Raw genomic sequence first — 23,422 nt, forward strand, 5'->3', positions numbered from 1 at the left:
GATAAGGATAATGACCAGCAGTATGCTTCAATTGCAGTGAAAATCAGCCGTGTCCCTTGACATGCGATTATAATGTTCTTGAGGAGTCATTACTGAAGAATCTTCCGGTTTTCAAAAGGTGTATTCTGCTTAAGACATTGTTGTTAGCTTTGTTTTTTGCTTTGTTCATATGAACTGCGAAATCTCGCATGTGCAATGAAACCTTTTGCAGTCCATTTATCTTGCTGCCATTTCAATTACATACCACACACAGTGAGTCACCAGAAGGTTGGAACCTGCTTACAGTTTTCTGTCACAAACCAAGACGTGCTCATATAGGATTGTAATATATTAGCGTTAGCTGAAAAGCAAAGGAACTTTACTTTCAACACCGGGAAATAATTTCCAAATATGTACAGTGGTTATTGCTCTTCAGACATTGCATTAAGATCGGAAATGTACTGTGTTCTGCACAGCCTTTTCAATGTACTTTATTGTAAATAGGGTGCTTAAAAAAAAGAACAGTGGGCGTATACGTCGTATGCAGCTCTTGTTAAAATGCTTTTTCGCTGCAATTTTAATCAATCTTGCTGAAATATACATTTAAAGGCTTGTTCCATTTAATAATTAAGTCATTAAATCAGTTTGAATTCGATTAAGCGTCATTTATGTTCAATCAGTGGCAGACTATGCAGGCCTTTTCTGTTTACAATTATGATCATGTGCAGCCTAACAGGTTCAAAGGCATCTGTCTCATTCAATCCACAAAGCAACTAATTGGATTTTCCCAGCGGGCCCAGAACATACCCTAATGAAATGAATATCTTTCAGGGGGTGGAAACAAAATCATCGTGGACAGCAGTAGCTTCTTCACCCTTTAAGAGAGAGGACTGAACGCCACCTCCTCAAGTCATTGCTTTTTTGCATTGTGAGTTCCCTAGTGAGCACCATGGACAGTTATTACACAGTGTTAGCACTAGCGAAAATAATTGTGCTATGGCAAAATAGTTATTCATTCAATTCATTATTTACACCACGGAAACGTTTGCCATATTGTTAGTACTGAGAGGGATTAGCAGTGGGGCAAACTTTGCCCTGGTGCAAAAACGCATTTAAAAGAACACGTCTTTTACACTATTACAATGTTTGCCCTAGTGCCAATACACTACCATGGACTTCAATTCATCAAAATGCCAGGGGTAGTGGAAGTGGCATTGCATACTTGATGACATCACAGAAAGAGATCCATATGACTTTTGACCCTATCACTTGAAATAATATCACATTTGACCCTGGTAACAACACCGATAGTGATTGACAGGTGTAAAAAAATGTGCATTAGCTTACATTTCATAAAATACCAAAGGATACCACAGTACACTTGTTTATTTAGCAACCACCTTTTAACTAGGTAAATGCCTTGATACACCATGTAGGGGGTCATGTTATGACAGAGTTAGACACAGTAAAACCAACATAGGCCAAGGGCACTCCCAAGCATATGCCACTACAGCCTCATATGACCATTTACTGCCATCTTATGCCAATTATAGCTGCATATGACAGTTCTGGGAATCATGTGTCAAGAGAAGATATGTTAAGGCTGAAAGCAGGATTAGAGTGTCTTACCATCTTCATTGTAATTTAGACCTGGCCACTCTCGGCCACGCTCAGCTCTATGTGTAATCAAGTTGGACGTTATTGAGCACTTAAAACACAAATTGCCAAAACAATATGATAATAGCATGTCCATGTACCCAAGTGCAAGACCCACTGAGTATTATATAGATTTCACGTAACATGCTCTCAACATTGGTGACTCTCCATGGCCTCAAATCATTTGTCAGACCATTATCCCTGCTTATTCTTGCTGCAAAAATACTCTAACCTGTAACTGTACCACCAATTGCCTACTGGGACTCGTAGTTCAAATAAATCAAAACATGCCTTCAAAGCAATGCACATGTAAACTGGTTATGCACACTGAAACCTTTACATTTAAACATCCTGGGTGAATCTGATGTAAAACAAATACCATTAGCAATACATCCTTTATGACGCCCATAAACACTAAATAAGATTATGTCTACCGTAAAGTAGTTTCCAGGCATTACGCTCCTACCTGCTACTACCTTCAAGAATTCATATTAGAAAATTGCCACTCTCACTAAGAAGGTATATATTGCAGCACATGCTCTGTACTCATGCACACACTGACTCATTCGCACACACAGGGCCATGATGCGTGAGGAGCAGGAGGAACAAACCTCCTTAGGCCTTGCCCCATGCCCTAATATCACCGACTTGCCAGTGTTGTATGTGATCCTAAACCTGGTCAGGGACATCATTTGGGAGTCGCTGGGGGTCACACTTGCGAGGCAGAGAGTTGCAGAGGCAGAGAGAAACCAAAAGTAAGGGCTCAGGCGACTGCCCTCTTTACATTAATTTCTTTTTAAGTCACTTTCCATTATGTGTTTCCGTAACATACATTATTTCTTCTAGAGGTCAGAGTCCATCACTGCACCCAGGTAATAGATGGAGGCCTCCAGTTACTCTGTTCTACTCATGGCAGGAACTGTTCCTGTCTTGCGTGGAGCCGAAGGCCTGACATCTTCCTGCAGCGGAGTCCCTTGGAGCGACACATTCCACAAAAATGGAAAGAACATTTTATGTAATGTGTGGGAGCGAGTGTATGATGTATGGGTGGCTGGGTGTGCATGTCTCTGAGTGTTTGTGGATAGGTGCATGTGTGACTGGTGTGTGAATGTGTGTGTCTGCTTGTTTTTAATGCTGGGCTGAGGATCTGTGCTGGGGAAGGGGTGGGAGGCAGAGGGGATGTGTGGGGGTGTATGTGTTTATTATGAAATGTGAGTTTATGATTTATGGGTGTCTGGGTGTGTGTGTCTGTACGTGTATGGTGGATATGTGCATGTGTGACTAGTGTGTGAATGTGTGTGTGCTTGTGTTTAATGCTGGGATAGGGATCTGTTTTGGAAGTTGGGGAGGGTGTGGGAGGGATGAGGACATGTGGGGGTGTATAGGTATATTGTGTATTGTGAACTAATGGTGTATGGGTGGCTGGGGGTGTGCATCTGTGAGTGTATGGTGAATTTGTGCATGTGTGAATGTGTGTGTGCTTGTGTTTAATGATCGGCTGAGGATCTGTTTTGGGGGTCAGGGGATGGGATGGGAGTAGAGGGGATGTGTGGGGGTGTATATTTATATTATGTATAAATATATATTATATCATGTGAGTGTATGATTTATGGGTGGCTGGGTGTGCATATCTATGAGTGTATGTGAATTGGTGTGTATGAATGTGTGTGCATGTGTGAATTTGTTTAATGCTTGGTTGAGTAGCTGTTTGGCATTGGAGAGGGAGAGGAGAAGTGTAAAGGTGTACATGTATATTATGTAATGTGCATGAATGAGTGAGTGTATTGTATGTGGGTGGCTGGGTCTGGGTGTCCGAGTGTATGGTGGATGTGTGAATGGGTGTATGCTGGTGCTTAATGCTGGGGTGAGTAGCTCATTTTGGGGTTATAGAGGGGTGGGAAGGAGAGGGGATGTGTGGGGTGTATATGTATATTATATAATGCGAGTGTATGATGCATGGGTAGCTGTGTGTGCACTTCTTTAAGTGTATGGTGAGTAGGTGCATGTGTGACTGGTGTGTGAATGTGTGTGTGCTTGTGTTTAATGCAAGGCTGAGGAGCTGTTTTGGGGTTGGGGAGGGTGTGGAAGGGAGAGGGGCTATGTGAGGGTGTGTATGTATATTGGGGAATGTGAGTATGATATATGGGTGGCTGGGTGTGCTTGTGTGCGAGTGTATGGTGAATTGGTACATGTGTGAATGTGTGTGTGTTTGTGTTTAATGCTGGGCTGAGGATCTGTTGTGGGGGTTGGGAAGGGAGAGGTAGCATGTCGGAGTGTATATGTGTGAATGAGTGACTGTATGATATAAGGGTGGCTGGGTGTGCGTGTCTGAGTGTGTGGTGCATGTGTGAATGTGTGTGTGCTTGCGTTTGATGCTGTGCTGAGGATCTGTTTTGTGTTTGGGGAGGGAATGGTAGAGAGCAGGGCTGTATATGTATATTATTGACCACATGCATATGTATATGACCAAATTGACACCCTCGCTTCAGCCTTGGCCGATTTCTGCAATCACTCTTTCCCCACTGGAACATTTCTCTCAATCTGAAACAATCCCCTGTGCACCCCCTTCTTAAGAAATCCTCTGCCAATCCCTCCTGTCCTGTCCAGCCAACTATCGCCCGATCACCATCACTCCTTTCCTGGGAAAACTCCTGGAAAAGCTGGCCATCTCCAAGCTTAATCTGCACACTGAATCTGTTGGTTGTCTCCACGACCACCAGTCTGGCTTCAGAGCTGCCAGAAGAACAGAAATTGCTCTCCTGAGCACCCGTGAAGACCTGCTCTCCAATCTTGACTCTAATCTTCCTTCTGCCCTCATTCTCCTTGATCTATCCTATGCTTTTGACACGGTCAACCATGCCATCCTGCTCAATCGCCTCCGTGACAACCTGGGTATCACTAATCAGGCCCTGGCCTGGTTGACCTCCTTTCTCACTGACCGACCCTCTCGGGTCCAACTTGGGTCTTTCCTCTCTTCTATTTCTCTCTACTTGTGGTGTTCCCCAGAGGTCTAACTTTTCTCTCTGGCCCGTCCACCACTACCTAGCACCCCTTGCCCACCGCAATGCTATTTTCTGCTCCAATTTTCAGTGTTATGCAGATGACACCCAGCTCTCTTTCAGACTCCCCTCATCCACCTCTGCTCCTACTCTCATACCAGACTGTCTGGCTGCAATTCAGGAATGGTGTGCTGCCAATGATCTCTACCTTAATGCCAGTAATACTGAGATGCTCCTCATTGGGACACCTGTTCCCTCCTTTCCTCTCACTCTCTGGCTGCCCATTTTGGGCCCTCTTCCTGCTCTTTCCTGTGAGACTAAAAACCGTGGTGTCATCTTCAAATCCACCCTCACTTTCTCTCCTCACATCTCTTATGTCTCTAAGAAGTCAAACTATGAGCTGCACCTCCTCCGAGGAATTCTTCCTTTTCTCACTTTCCTCCAAAAGCTCACTGTCTCCAGAGATCTGGTTTTCTCTAGTCTTGACTACTGCAACAGCTTCTTCCTAAATCTCCCTTCCTCTACTCTTCCACCTTTACAACCTATTGAGAACAGCACTGCAAGACTTGTCCTTGGACTCAAGCCCAAGGATCATATCTCTCCAGCTCTGAAATCTCTTCACTTGCTCCCCATGGCTGCAAACATCAAGTTCAAGACCCTCTGAATTGTCCACAAGGCTTTCTGGGACCAGAGTCCGCTCTACCTACAACTTTCTCTTCCAGAACATATTCCTTCTTGAGCTCTCCATTCATCCAGCTCCAACCCTCTTAGGGTCAGAAGCTTCTCCAGTCAGAGAGTTGGGGGGAGATCTCTCTCCTCGGTTGGGGCATCCCTCTGGAACAGCCTCCCTGCCTCTCTCAAACTTGAGCAGAACCACCTCTGATTCCAGAAGCAACTCAAGAACTTCCCTTTTGCTTCCGCTTTCTCTCTTCCTCTCCCCTGCTGATGTCACTGACTGCTGTGCACACTGGTCACCTGATTACCTTCTGAACACGGCCCCAGGGTCCTGCATAGCCAGTTGCATTCACACTGCCTTTGGTGTCCCCTAGACCTTAAGGGTCTATACCTGCAACCCTACAGTCCCTTGTCTCTGCACTTATGAGCCACCTTCTGGGTGCACTTATTGAGTTACCTATACTTCCCCCCCTCCAATCCCTCGTGCTTCTCCCCTCCCTATTCCCCACACTTGTGCAATCTGAATGACACAAGGCCTTGTAAGATTGTTGTTTTGTCCTCCCTTTGTTTCCCCCTCCTTGTCTTGTCACGCCTAGAAACACTTGTGTACAGGCGCTTTATAAATGCCATATCATATATCATACCATTTAATGTGAATGTATGATGTAGGGGTGGCTGGGTGTGCGTGTTTGTGAGTGTATGGTGAACTGCTGAATGCTTGTGTTTAATATTGAGCTGAGCAGCTGTTTTGAGGGTTGGGGGGGGAGAGAGGACGTGTAGGGGTGTATATGTGTGAATAAGTGAGTGTATGGTGTATGGGTGGCAGGGTGTGCATGCCTGTGAGTGTATGGTGAGGAGCTAAATTGGGGGATTGGGGAGGGGGGTAACATGTAGATGGGACATGTGGCGGGCCAGACAGGTGCGCTAAAATATAATGTTACTGGACATCCATGATAAAACAGGCATACTATGCGTTATTAGTGGTTTGACTGGCATTTTGGTGCATCCAGTCCAGTTATTTCTTACTGTGGCATATCTGCTATTACTTGGCTAGACTTGCATTTTGGGGCAGCCAGTCTTTCCCTTTCTTACTTTGGCATGACATTTTTTTCTGGGCTTCTATGAAACAGCAAGTATGATATGTATTATTACTTGACAAGATTGTTTTTTTGATGCAGCCAGTTTGGACATGTTTTCTCATTGTAACGTGGCATTTTGAATGGTAAAGCTAACAGGAGTATATCCTTACGTAGGGGTACTGCCATATATAGGCAAAGGCAGCTTGGACATATTTTCTTATAGTATCATCACTGGCATTATGCCCACATGAGTATGTTCCTATTTGGGAATACTGGCGTGGTTAGGTGCTGCCATCATGGGCATATATGGGCACGGTCAGCGAGACTATTTGGGAAAACTGGCATATTTTGTGGGGAAAGGCATCTTAGAAATGCATTGGGGAAATGCTGCTGTGCACTGTTGGTGAATTGCATCTATTAGATTTTTGGATTGGAGTTACCCTACAAACCAATTGCAAACTGTCTGGATGTTTACCTAATTCTTCACAGAAAGTGTGCTGTATAATGCATTATTTTAACCCATTATTTAAAAATATTTCTCGGGGACGGTGTGAACACCCTCCCCCAGATCAAATCCCCTGAACCACCTTAGTTGGTTTGATCACCCTCTCATGCTTTGGAAAATTTGTGGGAAATGTTTACATCCCTCCAATTAAACAAAATTCACCAGCTGCCAATGGGTGAGTGACTAGTGGGTGAATGGGTAGGAATGCGTGTGTGCAAGGCTGGGGACCAGGCAAGGAAAATGGACATTTCCTACATGTTTTACTAGTATTTTCTCAGGTAAAGCCAACTTGATGAATGTTATTACAAGGAGGAAGGTTTGGGGTGGGGATTTATAGTACCATGGGGCAGGCAAAGTAGATATTTTCTTTCTTTAACATATGTGATGAATCCTGCAGAGTCCTCACAAAACCCCTGCCTAAGTCTCCTCCCAGGTGGCCAAGGGAAGGTAGCTACTACCTGATCCTAACCCTGGGATGGTATTAGCTGGGGGAGGATCACCTGGGAGGAGAAGGGCCCCAAGGGAATAGGATGGCTCCTGTAGGAGAGACGCAGTATTTTTCCCCTTCAGAAGGGGAGAATTCCATGATGCCAGAATATTTATGGCTTGCTGTCAGAGTAAGGCATCCCCTCTCAATCATCCTACCCACCTTGTTGCTAGTGAAAACCAATGTGATCAGCATGGGAATCAGAGCATTAAGACCCTGGCTTCTGATGAATATGATTCGCCCTTAAGTTTAAACCAACCATTAACCTCTCCAAAATCCTTCCCTAAAGGTGTATTTACTAAACGCAGTAAATTAAATAAAGATGAAGACAGTTTTTTTGATACAAAAAAAAAATCAGAACATTGGGGACTTCAAGTTCCACAATGCCCTAAGTACTGGTATAGGAAGAGGCACTCAGAGGCCCCAAACTACAATATAAAGTGTAGTGGTTCTAATGGCTCCCACCTGAGCAGGACTTTTTTATATTTAAAGCCCCCTCAGGTGCAGGCCATTAAAACAAGAAGGTGGAGCAGTACAAGGAGTTGCCAGCCGCAATTGCAGAAGCAGAAAACTGAAACCGCCAGAGATGCCGCTTTCTTTAAAGCAAAGTTTGTTCCTGAGATGGTCTTTGAAGTGGAGAATCTGAACTGCAGAGGTCCTGCAGCAGGAAGCAGTATTCTGACAGGCTGTCCTGTGGGAGAGAGATGCTCTCTGTATTGCATACCTGATCTCAATGGCTGGTGAGCACCGGAGTGTAGGAGGAGCAATGCAGGCTCCTTTGCCGAGCGGTATGGACCACAGGAATGCAACAGAAGCTGCTTGATGTTCAGAAGTCCACAGAAGAAGCTAAGGCAGCGGTCCAGCGGAAGCGTGTAGAGAAACCAATGAGTTGGCCTGTCTTGGGTAACTCCTGGCACGCTCCGTAGGTGAACGCTGAACGGTAATGAGTGTTTTGAATACCGAACTAATGCAAGAAGGTTACATAGGAGATATATTCACTTTAAAGGAAAGCCAGTAAAGAATGGTTACAATTATAATTGGCAAGACAAAGAAGGGGAAATATTGCAGCAATATAAAAATGTGAATTGCCAAAGTAAAGAGACGGAAATACTTCAGAAAACATATAGCCCGTATTGGCAAACTACTAAGAGAACAAGATTGCAGATACATTGTAACCATTATTCCCACAGTGAGGAAGTGGGCAAAGATAAACCTTCTATCAACAAGCATTGTCTAAGCCAAAGAAAGGAAAATGTGATAAAGAGACATTGCTACCAGTTGCTTGATGCGAAAGTAAGACATGATGATTGGCAGGAGAGAAACCTTCCTTGTCAGAAGTATCAAGGAGGAGAGGAAGATAACCTACATTGCCTGTGGCAAATAAATCAGTGGCATAAATAGCACCAATGTTTATTCTGTCTTCACAGAAGAAGTTATGAATATTAACGTTGTAAGGACTTTTTCTAAAAGTGTGAAGCCAGCCTTACCACAGAGTACTTGTAGCAGTGTCAGGAGCTTTGATCCTGGCAGTGGAGTATCCCATGCTAGGGATTGTTAGTGGTTGTCCTGGCAGGTTAGTGAACCAGGAAGAAGATATTGAAGTACTATATTGTGGTTGAGGGTTGTGAAGGAAAGAAAGTGCCATGGCCACTATTGTGTTTGATGAACTATGGTTAAAACGATCCTGACAAAAATAGTGTTGTGAATCAAGATGAATTGTAGAAAAATTGTGAAACTCTGATATTGAATTTTGTGAAAACGTTGTCAAGTGCCAAGTAAAAGACTTTTGGAGTATGAGTAGAACTTGGCTATACAAAAACAAGGAACTTTCTTATGTAGAACTTTGATTGGAAATCCAGCTTTAAACCTGAGGAAGGGGGTCCAACCTAGGCTACATGGATATATTGTTATCAGGTTCATGGTGAATATAACTGTTATTTCCATTAAACTTGAATTGCCATATTCTATCTTTATGAGTTGCATGTATAAATAAGTGTGAGGGACAGATTCCTTTTATTAGAGTGTTTTCCTTTAGCTTTATTTGGATAGGTAGCGAAAGCCTCTTGAAGTTAAGGAGTGTGAGGCGTTTGTCACACCCTTTGTAGGTAATACAATGGCTACTTGTGAATAACCTTTACCAGGTTGTCCGTCTCACATTTCTGACCATTCACACATGGCATTTATTACTCACATAAGAGGCAAGTCAAATATGATATGTGTTGATACGGTGGGATTGCAAGTTTTACTGGTGTTAAATGTAAAGTTAACATGAAGCATGTCCTTACATGTTGGGTGGTGGTAAACGTGCATCCAAACAGGGAAATAGTTCCTTACTATAGCATTACATGTTTTACTGGCATTTTCAGGCAAAGCCAGCTTATGTGTGTAATTACGTAGCTAGATTGCCATTTTGGTGCAGTCAGTCTAGCCCTTTCTTACTGTGGCATGACTTTTTTTACTGCCCATTTGTGATAAAGCAAGCATGATAAGTGTTCTAATGTGTCTATACTGGCCAACAATGGAGCCAGTTTGGACATATTCTCCTATTGTGGCATTGCATTTTTAATGGCACAGGCAACAGAAGCATGTTGTTTTGTGCAGGTACTGGCATATATTGGCAGAGTCAGCTTTGATATGTTTTCTTATAGTATCATCAGATCTTTTTTGTTTTTCACTAACCCATCCTTCCCATGTGTGCTAGGAACTGCAGGTTTGCAGGCAGAGTGCTGCAAGTACTCTCCTTATGGAGTTTGTGTAAGGATGCAGCACTACAATGGCAATGCAGAAACCCTCCATTTGCAAGTGAAATTACAGGTTTTCAATATTGGTAAAACACACCAAACCTCTACAGATCATGTATGGTAGGATGTGTAAATGGATTTGAAAAATGATACTTGATTAAAACTGTGAGACAGCAATACTAGTAATGTGTAGAAATAAGAGCTTGACATTTTCTGTTCCTCTCGACTTATGCAAGAACTTAGAAGAGATACAGGAATATAATCAGCTATCAGTGTTTGCCAAGGCACTAATCAAACCCATTTTAAACATAGCTCTAAGTTCTGACGTAAATGAATGTTGGAGATGTCTGGCTATTTCATGCAGAAATAATGTAGTCCATGAAACAACAGCAAACATCACAACACAACACACCCTACTGAGAGGTTAGCGTAAAGGTAACTTGTCGAATCAGTATAGAATGCAAAAGGTAACTTGACAAATCATTGAAGACTCTATTTTGTGTACCATTGGCCATAAGAGCATATGTTATGTGGTGACATATTCTCCCTCTCTCCTTCGATCCTAGCTTTCTCCAATCCCAATAACCACTTATCCGCCCCTGTTCCCCCATAATGTGATGTCACTCTTTAGTCATGTAGAAATAGCAGGGCAGATGCACATAAAGAGGGGATTTGGGTTCATACCCGTGGTAATATGGGCCTTAGCACACTGATGATAACGCTATGATATGATGATCCATTCTTGTATGAAATTTATATCACATTATAGTGATATCCTAACTATATTTTTCTTAGTGTACTGAGAGACAATACTATGTCATGACACTTCCTGTGTTGTCAAGTGGTGAAAGGTCATGTGCCATCACTTCCTGTGATGTAATTTTGGGGCAGGGTCAAATGCCATTCCACCACTTCCTGTGATGTCACTTGGTGGTGGGGCCAAATGACATCACTTTCTGTGATGTCATCAGGGAGGTCAAGGGTCGTGTGATGTCACTTCCATTGATGTCATGTCACTAAGGAACCAGCCAAGAGAATCTGAACAAATTACAAATCGCTCACAACAACGCCATTAGAGCGGGCCTAAACATCCCGCGAAACCATCACATCTCTGAATCTAGATCCAACCTACATTGGCTACCTGTCAAACAGCGAATTTCACTGAAATCCCTAGGCCTCACTCACAAATGCCTGGCCAACCAAGCCCCCCTGTACCTCTGCAGCCGGCTATCCCGTCACGCGCCCACCGACCTCAAAGAATCGCCCAGACCCACTGTTTAACTATCCCCAGGTTCAAACTGCAAAAAGCGGGTGGCTCAAGCTTCCCCGTCTTAGCTTCCAAGCTCTGGAATGCCCTCCCACTCACCATTAGATCTGAAGACTCCTTTAGCGCCTTCAAGTCCAAACTGAAAACCTGGCTCTTGCATCAGCTTTGAAATCGGGGTCACATATGTACCTGGGAGCCCTGTCCCAGTAAAATGCCTGCTCCAATCTCTACTCTGTAAATGATGTACTTTGCTATATGTTCTGAATATTTTGTATATACACTCGTCTTGTATTTAAAATATGTATATAACTATGCTCTTTATGTAACCCTGTTCAAGTTGCGCCCTGATGCCTCCGGGCATGATGGTGCGCGTTATAAATAAAACAAATACCAAAAAATACAAATACCCCTGGAATTCTATTGAAATGACGACCCTGAACCTGGTCATGCAATTTACCACGTGAAAGCACGATTGCATACAATGCCAGCAGAGTGCATTCATTAACAATTACCTCCGAATGTAGGCACACTTTAGTTTCAGCCAGTGCCCAGTCATTGGCCATTAACACCTCTTCTAACCCTCAAACGGCAACATGGAAGGATGCATGCTGGCTACAAAGTGAACGTGACTGTAGCTCCCATTGTGCCCCTTTCTCGGCTGTGCTCTGCACACAGATATCACTTCCCTCCGACCTAGACCCTCTGCAGCTTGAAGGACCTTCACGACTTTCATCCTGTATGATCTCTGGCCTTATTCCTGTCTGATGACCTCCCAATGTTACTGTCTTATTCAGTTTCCAGGAAAAAGCGTCCCCAGCAAAATGATTTTGTATATATGTCTCATGTGGTTCATGGCAACCGGATGGGCTAGGGGGCCGAAGTGGACAGTCAAAATAGACAAAATAGCCTGTCTAACTCCCAGAGACAGAAATTACACCATTGCAAGTGACTGCAAAAGTCAAATTACCGTACGAAAATGCTCAATTCTCTGTTCTGACGCAAACAGACATTTTCCCCATACATTTCAACAGTTTCCTCCATCCATCGCACTCACTTCCACCCTCAGGGTTTAACTTTTGTACTTCAAACAACTCATTTACAACATGATTCTGCAGGTGTACATTTTGACGCAGGAGATAAGAATTTGTAGCAGTTGAAATGTTTAATGAATTCCAGCAAACGTACACCTTGGCGGTGTGTCTGCCATGCACACCTACCCACACCCTTAACAACCTCCCAAAAGTTAGGTGACACCCTCCTGATGCACTCATTTCAGCTAAATTACACTAGAAGATCCTCTGTCTATGTGCAAAGAAAGAAGATCCACCAATTCACTAAGCTAGCTTGCCTCCTATTAAAAAGGTAAACCCTCCAAGTGAATTGGTTTATGTAATTTTGCTGTTCCTTACACCATTTTCTGGGCGTAACTCATAATTACAACTTTTTTGGCTTGGTAAATCAGCCTCATATACATGTATCTTTGAACAAAACCTGCCCATGGACTACTTCGGTTGTAGGTCAAATGGTCGAAAACCAAATGATCGAATTACCATTTGATCTTGATCGAAGTAAAATGGTCGAAAAAAAAAGGTTGAATTTTTTTTTTTTTTTTTATGGGGTGGTGCCCCCCCAACACCCCTTTTTCTTTATTAAAAATATTTTTTAACCAACCAAAACTAAAAAAAATATATATAAATAATTAAATAAAAAAATCCGACCTTTTTTCTTTCGACCATTTTACTTCGATCAAATGGTCATTCGATCTTTTATTTTCGACCATTTGACCGGACACCAACTAATTCCAATAGACGCACAGACCTCACAGTACTGCACTATTGTTAAAACGATCCCAGCCCAAATGCAAGTACAATAAAATAAAATAAAAAAATGTATTTGTTCCAATGAATTCATAACAGTTTCATTCAGCTACAGACATGCCAGTATAAAAAAAGATTCACACATATCTCAAGGAAGCAAGCAAAGAAACACTTTTTAAAAAGACATTAATTTCAGACTGACATTATTCTTTTTTTTTTTTTAAAAACTTTATTTATCTTGCACACAGGTAACACAAATACATGCAGGTATTGCGTATTGCCTCATACATTGTACATAATGAATTTCCTTCCGAGTCTGAGTGCTCATGTTCAGCCTTATCCATCAGGTATAGTTTGTACCTTTCCCATATATTCTTCGGTCTAGATGAGGGTAACACCGAGTCAATATACAGTTCTTCTATCTCGTTCGTCCATAACATGTCTTTGTCCCAATCAGCCTTAGTTGGGGGGTTTGCACTTTTCCATTTCATCAAAATCGCCCCTTTGGCTATTAGCAGACTCTAGTTTAAAAGTTTACACCATATCGGATTCATTTTCTCAACCACACCCAGCAGGCATATCCGGGGGGATCATTCCACTGGTTGATCAGCCATCCCATCTAGGGCCTCAAATACCTCCGCCCAGTAATCCCTTAGCTTTGCACACGCCCATAGCATATGATATATGTTTGCACAGACTGACATTATTCTGAACCTATGCTTGGATGTACTCATGCAAATAGGCATTTATCATAATCCATTTTTTACATAGCGCTTTCACCAAAGTACTTAACATAAACAATATTATATCAAAATAAAATAAAATAGAAAATTATTGTTAACAGGTAACAGAATTCAATAGTCATTTGTTGAACTCAGAAGGAGCAGGGCAGGACAAAGACTGATGTGTTTAGGATATTTCTTCTCTGTGAAAGATAGTGAGCTAAAGACTCTGGGTAAGTCTCTCGCAACCAGGACTAATGTCTGGCAGAGAGACTCCCAGGACCCCCCTTGTTAATTTGCATATGCAGGTAACTTTGGGTCTCACCCTAAGTTACTAGGGGAATCCAGACGTGGACCCCTTGCTCACTATTCTTAGAGAGGCACAGCTCCTCCCTACTGATGAGGTCCAACCAGACCGAAACACGTGTCTGGGGATGCTGTTGGTACTCTTGTTCAGAGGAGAATTGCCTAGCATTTCGGTGCTGGACTGCCCCAGGGCAGGACAAAGACTGATGTGTTTAGGATATTTCTTCTCTGTGAAAGATAGTGAGCTAAAGACTCTGGGTAAGTCTCTCGCAACCAGGACTAATGTCTGGCAGAGAGACTCCCAGGACCCCCCTTGTTAATTTGCATATGCAGGTAACTTTGGGTCTCACCCTAAGTTACTAGGGGATTCCAGACGTGGACCCCTTGCTCACTATTCTTAGAGAGGCACAGCTCCTCCCTACTGATGAGGTCCAACCAGACCGAAACACGTGTCTGGGGATGCTGTTGGTACTCTTGTTCAGAGGAGAATTGCCTAGCATTTCGGTGCTGGACTGCCCCAGGGCAGGACAAAGACTGATGTGTTTAGGATATTTCTTCTCTGTGAAAGATAGTGAGCTGAAGACTCTGGGTAAGTCTCTCGCAACCAGGACTAATGTCTGGCAGAGAGACTCCCAGGACCCCCCTTGTTAATTTGCATATGCAGGTAACTTTGGGTCTCACCCTAAGTTACTAGGGGAATCCAGACGTGGACCCCTTGCTCACTATTCTTAGAGAGGCACAGCTCCTCCCTACTGATGAGGTCCAACCAGACCGAAACACGTGTCTGGGGATGCTGTTGGTACTCTTGTTCAGAGGAGAATTGCCTAGCATTTCGGTGCTGGACTGCCCCAGGGCAGGACAAAGACTGATGTGTTTAGGATATTTCTTCTCTGTGAAAGATAGTGAGCTAAAGACTCTGGGTAAGTCTCTCGCAATCTCGCAACCAGGACTAATGTCTGGCAGAGAGACTCCCAGGACCCCCCTTGTTAATTTGCATATGCAGGTAACTTTGGGTCTCACCCTAAGTTACTAGGGGAATCCAGACGTGGACCCCTTGCTCACTATTCTTAGAGAGGCACAGCTCCTCCCTACTGATGAGGTCCAACCAGACCGAAACACGTGTCTGGGGATGCTGTTGGTACTCTTGTTCAGAGGAGAATTGCCTAGCATTTCGGTGCTGGACTGCCCCAGGGCAGGACAAAGACTGATGTGTTTAGGATATTTCTTCTCTGTGAAAGATAGTGAGCTAAAGACTCTGGGTAAGTCTCTCGCAACCAGGACTAATGTCTGGCAGAGAGACTCCCAGGACCCCCCTTGTTAATTTGCATATGCAGGTAACTTTGGGTCTCACCCTAAGTTACTAGGGGAATCCAGACGTGGACCCCTTGCTCACTATTCTTAGAGAGGCACAGCTCCTCCCTACTGATGAGGTCCAACCAGACCGAAACACGTGTCTGGGGATGCTGTTGGTACTCTTGTTCAGAGGAGAATTGCCTAGCATTTCGGTGCTGGACTGCCCCAGGGCAGGACAAAGACTGATGTGTTTAGGATATTTCTTCTCTGTGAAAGATAGTGAGCTAAAGACTCTGGGTAAGTCTCTCGCAATCTCGCAACCAGGACTAATGTCTGGCAGAGAGACTCCCAGGACCCCCCTTGTTAATTTGCATATGCAGGTAACTTTGGGTCTCACCCTAAGTTACTAGGGGAATCCAGACGTGGACCCCTTGCTCACTATTCTTAGAGAGGCACAGCTCCTCCCTACTGATGAGGTCCAACCAGACCGAAACACGTGTCTGGGGATGCTGTTGGTACTCTTGTTCAGAGGAGAATTGCCTAGCATTTCGGTGCTGGACTGCCCCAGGGCAGGACAAAGACTGATGTGTTTAGGATATTTCTTCTCTGTGAAAGATAGTGAGCTAAAGACTCTGGGTAAGTCTCTCGCAACCAGGACTAATGTCTGGCAGAGAGACTCCCAGGACCCCCCTTGTTAATTTGCATATGCAGGTAACTTTGGGTCTCACCCTAAGTTACTAGGGGAATCCAGACGTGGACCCCTTGCTCACTATTCTTAGAGAGGCACAGCTCCTCCCTACTGATGAGGTCCAACCAGACCGAAACACGTGTCTGGGGATGCTGTTGGTACTCTTGTTCAGAGGAGAATTGCCTAGCATTTCGGTGCTGGACTGCCCCAGGGCAGGACAAAGACTGATGTGTTTAGGATATTTCTTCTCTGTGAAAGATAGTGAGCTAAAGACTCTGGGTAAGTCTCTCGCAACCAGGACTAATGTCTGGCAGAGAGACTCCCAGGACCCCCCTTGTTAATTTGCATATGCAGGTAACTTTGGGTCTCACCCTAAGTTACTAGGGGAATCCAGACGTGGACCCCTTGCTCACTATTCTTAGAGAGGCACAGCTCCTCCCTACTGATGAGGTCCAACCAGACCGAAACACGTGTCTGGGGATGCTGTTGGTACTCTTGTCAGAGGAGAATTGCCTAGCATTTCGGTGCTGGACTGCCCCAGGGCAGGACAAAGACTGATGTGTTTAGGATATTTCTTCTCTGTGAAAGATAGTGAGCTAAAGACTCTGGGTAAGTCTCTCGCAACCAGGACTAATGTCTGGCAGAGAGACTCCCAGGACCCCCCTTGTTAATTTGCATATGCAGGTAACTTTGGGTCTCACCCTAAGTTACTAGGGGAATCCAGACGTGGACCCCTTGCTCACTATTCTTAGAGAGGCACAGCTCCTCCCTACTGATGAGGTCCAACCAGACCGAAACACGTGTCTGGGGATGCTGTTGGTACTCTTGTTCAGAGGAGAATTGCCTAGCATTTCGGTGCTGGACTGCCCCAGGGCAGGACAAAGACTGATGTGTTTAGGATATTTCTTCTCTGTGAAAGATAGTGAGCTAAAGACTCTGGGTAAGTCTCTCGCAACCAGGACTAATGTCTGGCAGAGAGACTCCCAGGACCCCCCTTGTTAATTTGCATATGCAGGTAACTTTGGGTCTCACCCTAAGTTACTAGGGGAATCCAGACGTGGACCCCTTGCTCACTATTCTTAGAGAGGCACAGCTCCTCCCTACTGATGAGGTCCAACCAGACCGAAACACGTGTCTGGGGATGCTGTTGGTACTCTTGTTCAGAGGAGAATTGCCTAGCATTTCGGTGCTGGACTGCCCCAGGGCAGGACAAAGACTGATGTGTTTAGGATATTTCTTCTCTGTGAAAGATAGTGAGCTAAAGACTCTGGGTAAGTCTCTCGCAACCAGGACTAATGTCTGGCAGAGAGACTCCCAGGACCCCCCTTGTTAATTTGCATATGCAGGTAACTTTGGGTCTCACCCTAAGTTACTAGGGGAATCCAGACGTGGACCCCTTGCTCACTATTCTTAGAGAGGCACAGCTCCTCCCTACTGATGAGGTCCAACCAGACCGAAACACGTGTCTGGGGATGCTGTTGGTACTCTTGTTCAGAGGAGAATTGCCTAGAATTTCGGTGCTGGACTGCCCCAGGGCAGGACAAAGACTGATGTGTTTAGGATATTTCTTCTCTGTGAAAGATAGTGAGCTAAAGACTCTGGGTAAGTCTCTCGCAACCAGGACTAATGTCTGGCAGAGAGACTCCCAGGACCCCCCTTGTTAATTTGCATATGCAGGTAACTTTGGGTCTCACCCTAAGTTACTAGGGGAATCCAGACGTGGACCCCTTGCTCACTATTCTTAGAGAGGCACAGCTCCTCCCTACTGATGAGGTCCAACCAGACCGAAACACGTGTCTGGGGATGCTGTTGGTACTCTTGTTCAGAGGAGAATTGCCTAGCATTTCGGTGCTGGACTGCCCCAGGGCAGGACAAAGACTGATGTGTTTAGGATATTTCTTCTCTGTGAAAGATAGTGAGCTAAAGACTCTGGGTAAGTCTCTCGCAACCAGGACTAATGTCTGGCAGAGAGACTCCCAGGACCCCCCTTGTTAATTTGCATATGCAGGTAACTTTGGGTCTCACCCTAAGTTACTAGGGGAATCCAGACGTGGACCCCTTGCTCACTATTCTTAGAGAGGCACAGCTCCTCCCTACTGATGAGGTCCAACCAGACCGAAACACGTGTCTGGGGATGCTGTTGGTACTCTTGTTCAGAGGAGAATTGCCTAGCATTTCGGTGCTGGACTGCCCCAGGGCAGGACAAAGACTGATGTGTTTAGGATATTTCTTCTCTGTGAAAGATAGTGAGCTAAAGACTCTGGGTAAGTCTCTCGCAACCAGGACTAATGTCTGGCAGAGAGACTCCCAGGACCCCCCTTGTTAATTTGAAAGTTTGAGTAGACCATGCTAGGATTCCAACCTGTGATCTGCAGAACATACATAGGTCTATGCAATGAGAAGTTAACCCGCTGAGCTTTCCTACCAGCTATTCATCTTTAAATATACATGCCATAGCATTTGGTAATGCATTGGCTCTTGAGGTTATAAACATGATAATATTAGTGTTATATTTTGTTTTTAAAAGGACTGGTGGGGACAGGGGAAGGTGGTGGGTAGATCTCCTAATAAATGATTCTTTTTAACTGCACAGTTGATTAAACGCCATACTGTGTCGCAAGTGGATAGATCAACAAGTTAAAAGCCCAACTCTGACATGTGCCAGTTGCACTTTTTAAGTTCATATTTCAGCAGGGCTGGATCAGCCCTTCATCCTTCTGAGGTTAATAATTAAGTATTATTATAGTTCTTGGCAATTACACATGATTAGAGCTTCTTAGAAGCACAAAGAGTCAGGAGTCAGACATGAAGCCCTATGCATATACATGTGAGATAATACCAAAAATTTTACCTGGATATGGGAAAATCTAGGCCACATTATTATCAAAATGTGGGGTATTTTTTCACAAAACAATTCTCCTCAGAACCACAAAACAATCAAGTTGAGTCTAAGCTGAAAGCTCTGTGTCTGGGGCATCCAGTCTGCCTGGCCTAAATAGACAAACACGAATCAAACAAAAATATCCACCTGCACCTTTGTGAATATAACACATAAGAGAAAGCCAAACTTCACAGGTTAATTTCCAAGATTGAAGAGGGCTCTAAGAAACCACTTTATTTTCATTTTCACACTGCCAGTTCAATCCTTGCCCAGGGATCGCAGAGGCAGTGCCAGAGGTTGCAGGGGAGTCACCAGTGTTTGCAGCTGCGACATCTGGTGACACCCAAATGATGTCCATGTAAAGTACGCATTTGTTTTTGCACCAGTGCAATGTTTCTGTAATACAGTGGTAAATTAGAAGCTTTGCACCAGTGCAAGTGCAATTAGCACTCAGGGACAACAATGTCCTAGTTCTAAAAACATATTCTCGCAATGCATTTTTACACCAGAGTAATGTTTCCTGTCCCAGCTCTAATGTTATGTTATGTGCCATTTGTATAGCACCTAATACCATTGGTAGGGCCTCAAAGCACTGTCAGTGAACACCCTTGGAGGATCGAGGTCAGAGGTATGAGAATTGCTAAGAGGATTTTAGAATGTATGTGTATTTTAGCCAGTACAAAGGCAGGTAGGGTAGGGGTAGCTAAGGCCCTGCTTGCGACCCATGGAGATCTAGCTAGTGGATGGGTGCTGTGATAGGCTGTCAGGAGAGTATGCGAGTCAGGAGACTGATTATGTGCCCAGCTGGACCGAATTTATTTTGTGGGACTCAGCTGCATTCCAATAGCTGGAGTGATGTGCCTAAGGAGGTCGAGTAGTGAATTGTTGCTGATGTATTTGGGTGGGCGGCCATGCACCAAGATGGATACAGCTAAGTTCTATTGAGATGGAGTGCTATATGTACCAGATAGTCATGGCTGATAACTAGTTGAGATGAGTGTTTTCAGATCATATCATATGGGTCAGGTGGATCCTTTCTGTGCATGCTTTGTGCCATCATGTTGTCTCCTCGTGTGACTCGTCGGTGACCCCACCTATATATCTGGTTGGTGATTATTTACCCAGGTGGTGGACTAGGACAGTCAAGATGCAGAAGGGGAGAGCCCGGTCTTGAGTGCCTTCTGGTAGGCAAGGTGATCATCTATTCTGCTGATGTTAAATGAGATTGACTTCCAGATGGTGGGAGATTGGATGGACAAAGAGCATCTCCCTATTCTGGTCGAATTAGCAACTGGAATGACAAGGAGGTGAGCTGTGCTTAATCTCAGATTTCTGGGGGGCCTGCAGGCTGTAGTGTGTGATCTTGTGTTGTAGATATTCTGGGCCTGTGTTGTGCAGAGTACAGAGGGTGATGCACAATTCTTTGAAGGTTGATCGTCGCCCAATTCGGCAGCCAGTGAAGGACATGGAGCGCGGATGTGAAGTGTTCTCTGTGGTCTAGGGCAAGAAGGAGCCTTTCTGCAGTGTTTTTAAAACCGTTGTGATCCCGGGGTGCCATGGTATAGGGATTTGGCATACTCTTAGTGAGAGGGGACGATGGGCGTTATTGCTGTGACTCTGTGTGGGAAGGTCAGGTAGGGGACGATGCGTCGGAGAATGCCTAGGTGTATATAGGATTTTGATTGATGTGAAGTGATAGTGTCAGGTCTGAGTCCATGGTGCATCCAAGGTTCTTTAGTGAGTTGGAGGTGAGGGGGTCTAGAGAGGGCCGCCAAGGGGTGGGTTGGGCGAAGAGGGCAATCCTCCCGCATATCATGATTTCAGATTTTCTGGGGTTGAAAAGGAGGTGGTTTGAAGTAATCCACTAGTCAATTTCTGTGAAGCATGTTGAAAGGTCAGGGTGGAGTTGGAAGGGACCTTGAAGATGGTTTGGGTGCCACCTGCGTAGTTGTAGCAAGACAGGCCATGTGAGCGGATGATGGCGGGGTGGGGGCTCAAGTAGAGGTTAAAGAGCAGAGGAGAGAGAGAGGTGCCCTATGGTACTCAGTGTGTAACAGGGCGGGGAGTCGAAGAGAAGGGAAGCATATGTATTATTTGGGATCTGTTGGAGAGGAAGAATGATATCCATTTCAAGGCTGCATCTTTGATGCCGAGAGAGTGAAGTCTGTCCATCAGGGTGAGGTTGTTAATGGTGTTGAAGGCCGCTGAGAGGTCGAGAAGGATAAGTGCAGCACAACCTTGCGCAACTGAGGCTCATTTTAGATCATCCCAGATGGAGGATAAGCACGATTTAGTTCCTCGTAGAGCTCTGAAGATAGATTGGGCGGAGTCGAGGATGAGGTTGGTTTCTGTGAAGAGGCATAGCTAACTATGAAACAGTTGTTTGAGATAGGTCTGTAGTTGGCTAGAAGGAGTGGGTCCAGCATGGGATTTTTTAGCAGGGATTTGATGTACGAGGTCTTGAAAGCCGCTGGGAAAGTACCTGAGGTGAGTCAAATGTTAATGATTGATCTTGCGTTGTTTTTCGGCACAAGGGCAGCTAGTAGCTTTAGGAATTCAGGGTGGGAGATAGGAGAGAAAGAAGAGAAGAGCGAGCAGGTGGATACCAGGTCTGAGAGCCAGGACTTGGATGTAGGGTTGTGGGGTGGGAGTGACGCCATTTTACTTCAAATGGTGAGGTTTCTTTCCATTGCCATGTTGTGAAAGTGGTCAGAGAGAGAGCCACAGAGTGTTTGGGTGTGGGATGGGGAGGAGGAGGTGCAAAGAGAGGCCTTGAATTCAGAGATCATCTTGTGGAGTTCCCTACAGGTGTTTGATGCATTGGGGATTCTATTCCAGTAAAATTATTTTTTGGCCTTATAAGTTCCATCCTGTATGTTTTGAGAGTCTGGGCATAGGCTGTTCTATTGTGAGGTGATGGGTCTGCCTGCCATCTGTGTTCAAGGATGTGGTTCTGGGTTTTGAGAGATTTGAGAGCTGAGGTGACCCATCTGGGGGAGGGGCCCTGTCTATAGGAGATTGGTTTGATAGGGTGAGAGGGCTAAGAGCTTCAGAAACCATTGGCCAAAGTGGCTGATGGAAAGCTGGCCCAGCTGGAGTGGAAGGGAGGGTAAGGAAGCAAGCAGGGAATCAGCCACTGCCGGGGTTACTTTGATCTTGCTCCATAGAGGGGAGCGGTTGGGGGATCGTTGGGCTGTAAGGGAGGAAGGAGGTTCTACAGTTGAGAGAGTGAAGAGGATGGCTGCATGGTCTTACCCGACTACTGGTGAATCTTTTGTGGAGGGACAAGGGTTCCGAGCGGTTCAAGGTAAAGATTGAAGATCACAAGGAAGAGACTTGATCCTTGCAGGACTTCCTACTTGCTAGGTAGAGTTGGTGATCTGGGGGACCCATTTGCACAAGCTGGTGGTGATTAGCAGGGTTGCATTTGATCCAGCTGAGGATGTTCTCCCTTATTCCCATGCTGTAATGTAGATTATCAGTGAGTGTCTCATGGTCTACTGTGTTAAATGCTGCTGAGAGGTCAAGGTGAATCATGAGCAAAGATAGCCACCATTGAGGATTTTAAGGGCATCGTGCATCACCTTGATGGGAGCCATTTCTTTGCTGCATCTGGGTCAAAAGCCAGATTGATAGACCCAAAGAAGGTTGTTGGCTTGGATGTGTTGGAGGAGTTGCATGGCAAGTGCTTTCTCAAGGATCTTACCAGGAAGAGAAGATGGTTGATGGGGCGAGTTGCTGAATTTGTCAGGGTCCAGTATCGGTTTTGTGACCAGCAGGAGGATTTGATCAGTCTTGAGGGTCGAGGGGAAGGTGCCTTGAATTAGGGAGCTGTTGATAATTCTAAGGTAAGGAAGGAGTGCTTCATTCGGATGGGTCAGGGAGAATGTTGTCTGCGTGTGATGTGGCTCTAAGGGATGTTATGGTGGCACTGAGGTCCTCCATAGTGAGTGTCTTGATGGTTATCCAGATAGTTGTTGTTTTGCGAGATATGGTATGTAATGTGCTGTCAGTTGTGGCATTGGTGTTTATGCGTTGGTGGATCATGGTGATCTTGTTGATGAAAAAAGAGTTGATGGCATTTGGTAGTAGTTGGCCTTGGCACTGGTGATCAGTTGTCTGCGTGTAGCATAGAGTTCCTTGATCAGAGTGAAGTCAGATGCGCTGAGGGATATACACCACGTCATTTCTTGTTTTCTGATGGTTCATTTATTAAAGTTGTGATCTTGAGCTTACCAGGGTCCTGAAAGTTTAGGCTTGATGATGTGTTGTTTCAGTGGTGCATGGCAGTTGATGTGGATTGTGAGGGTGGTCTTGAGTTCTTGGA

The sequence above is a fragment of the Ambystoma mexicanum genome, chromosome 8, assembly GCF_040938575.1.
Source record: "Ambystoma mexicanum isolate Mex_15411 chromosome 8, UKY_AmexF1_1, whole genome shotgun sequence".
Taxonomy (NCBI): Eukaryota; Metazoa; Chordata; class Amphibia; order Caudata; family Ambystomatidae; genus Ambystoma; species Ambystoma mexicanum.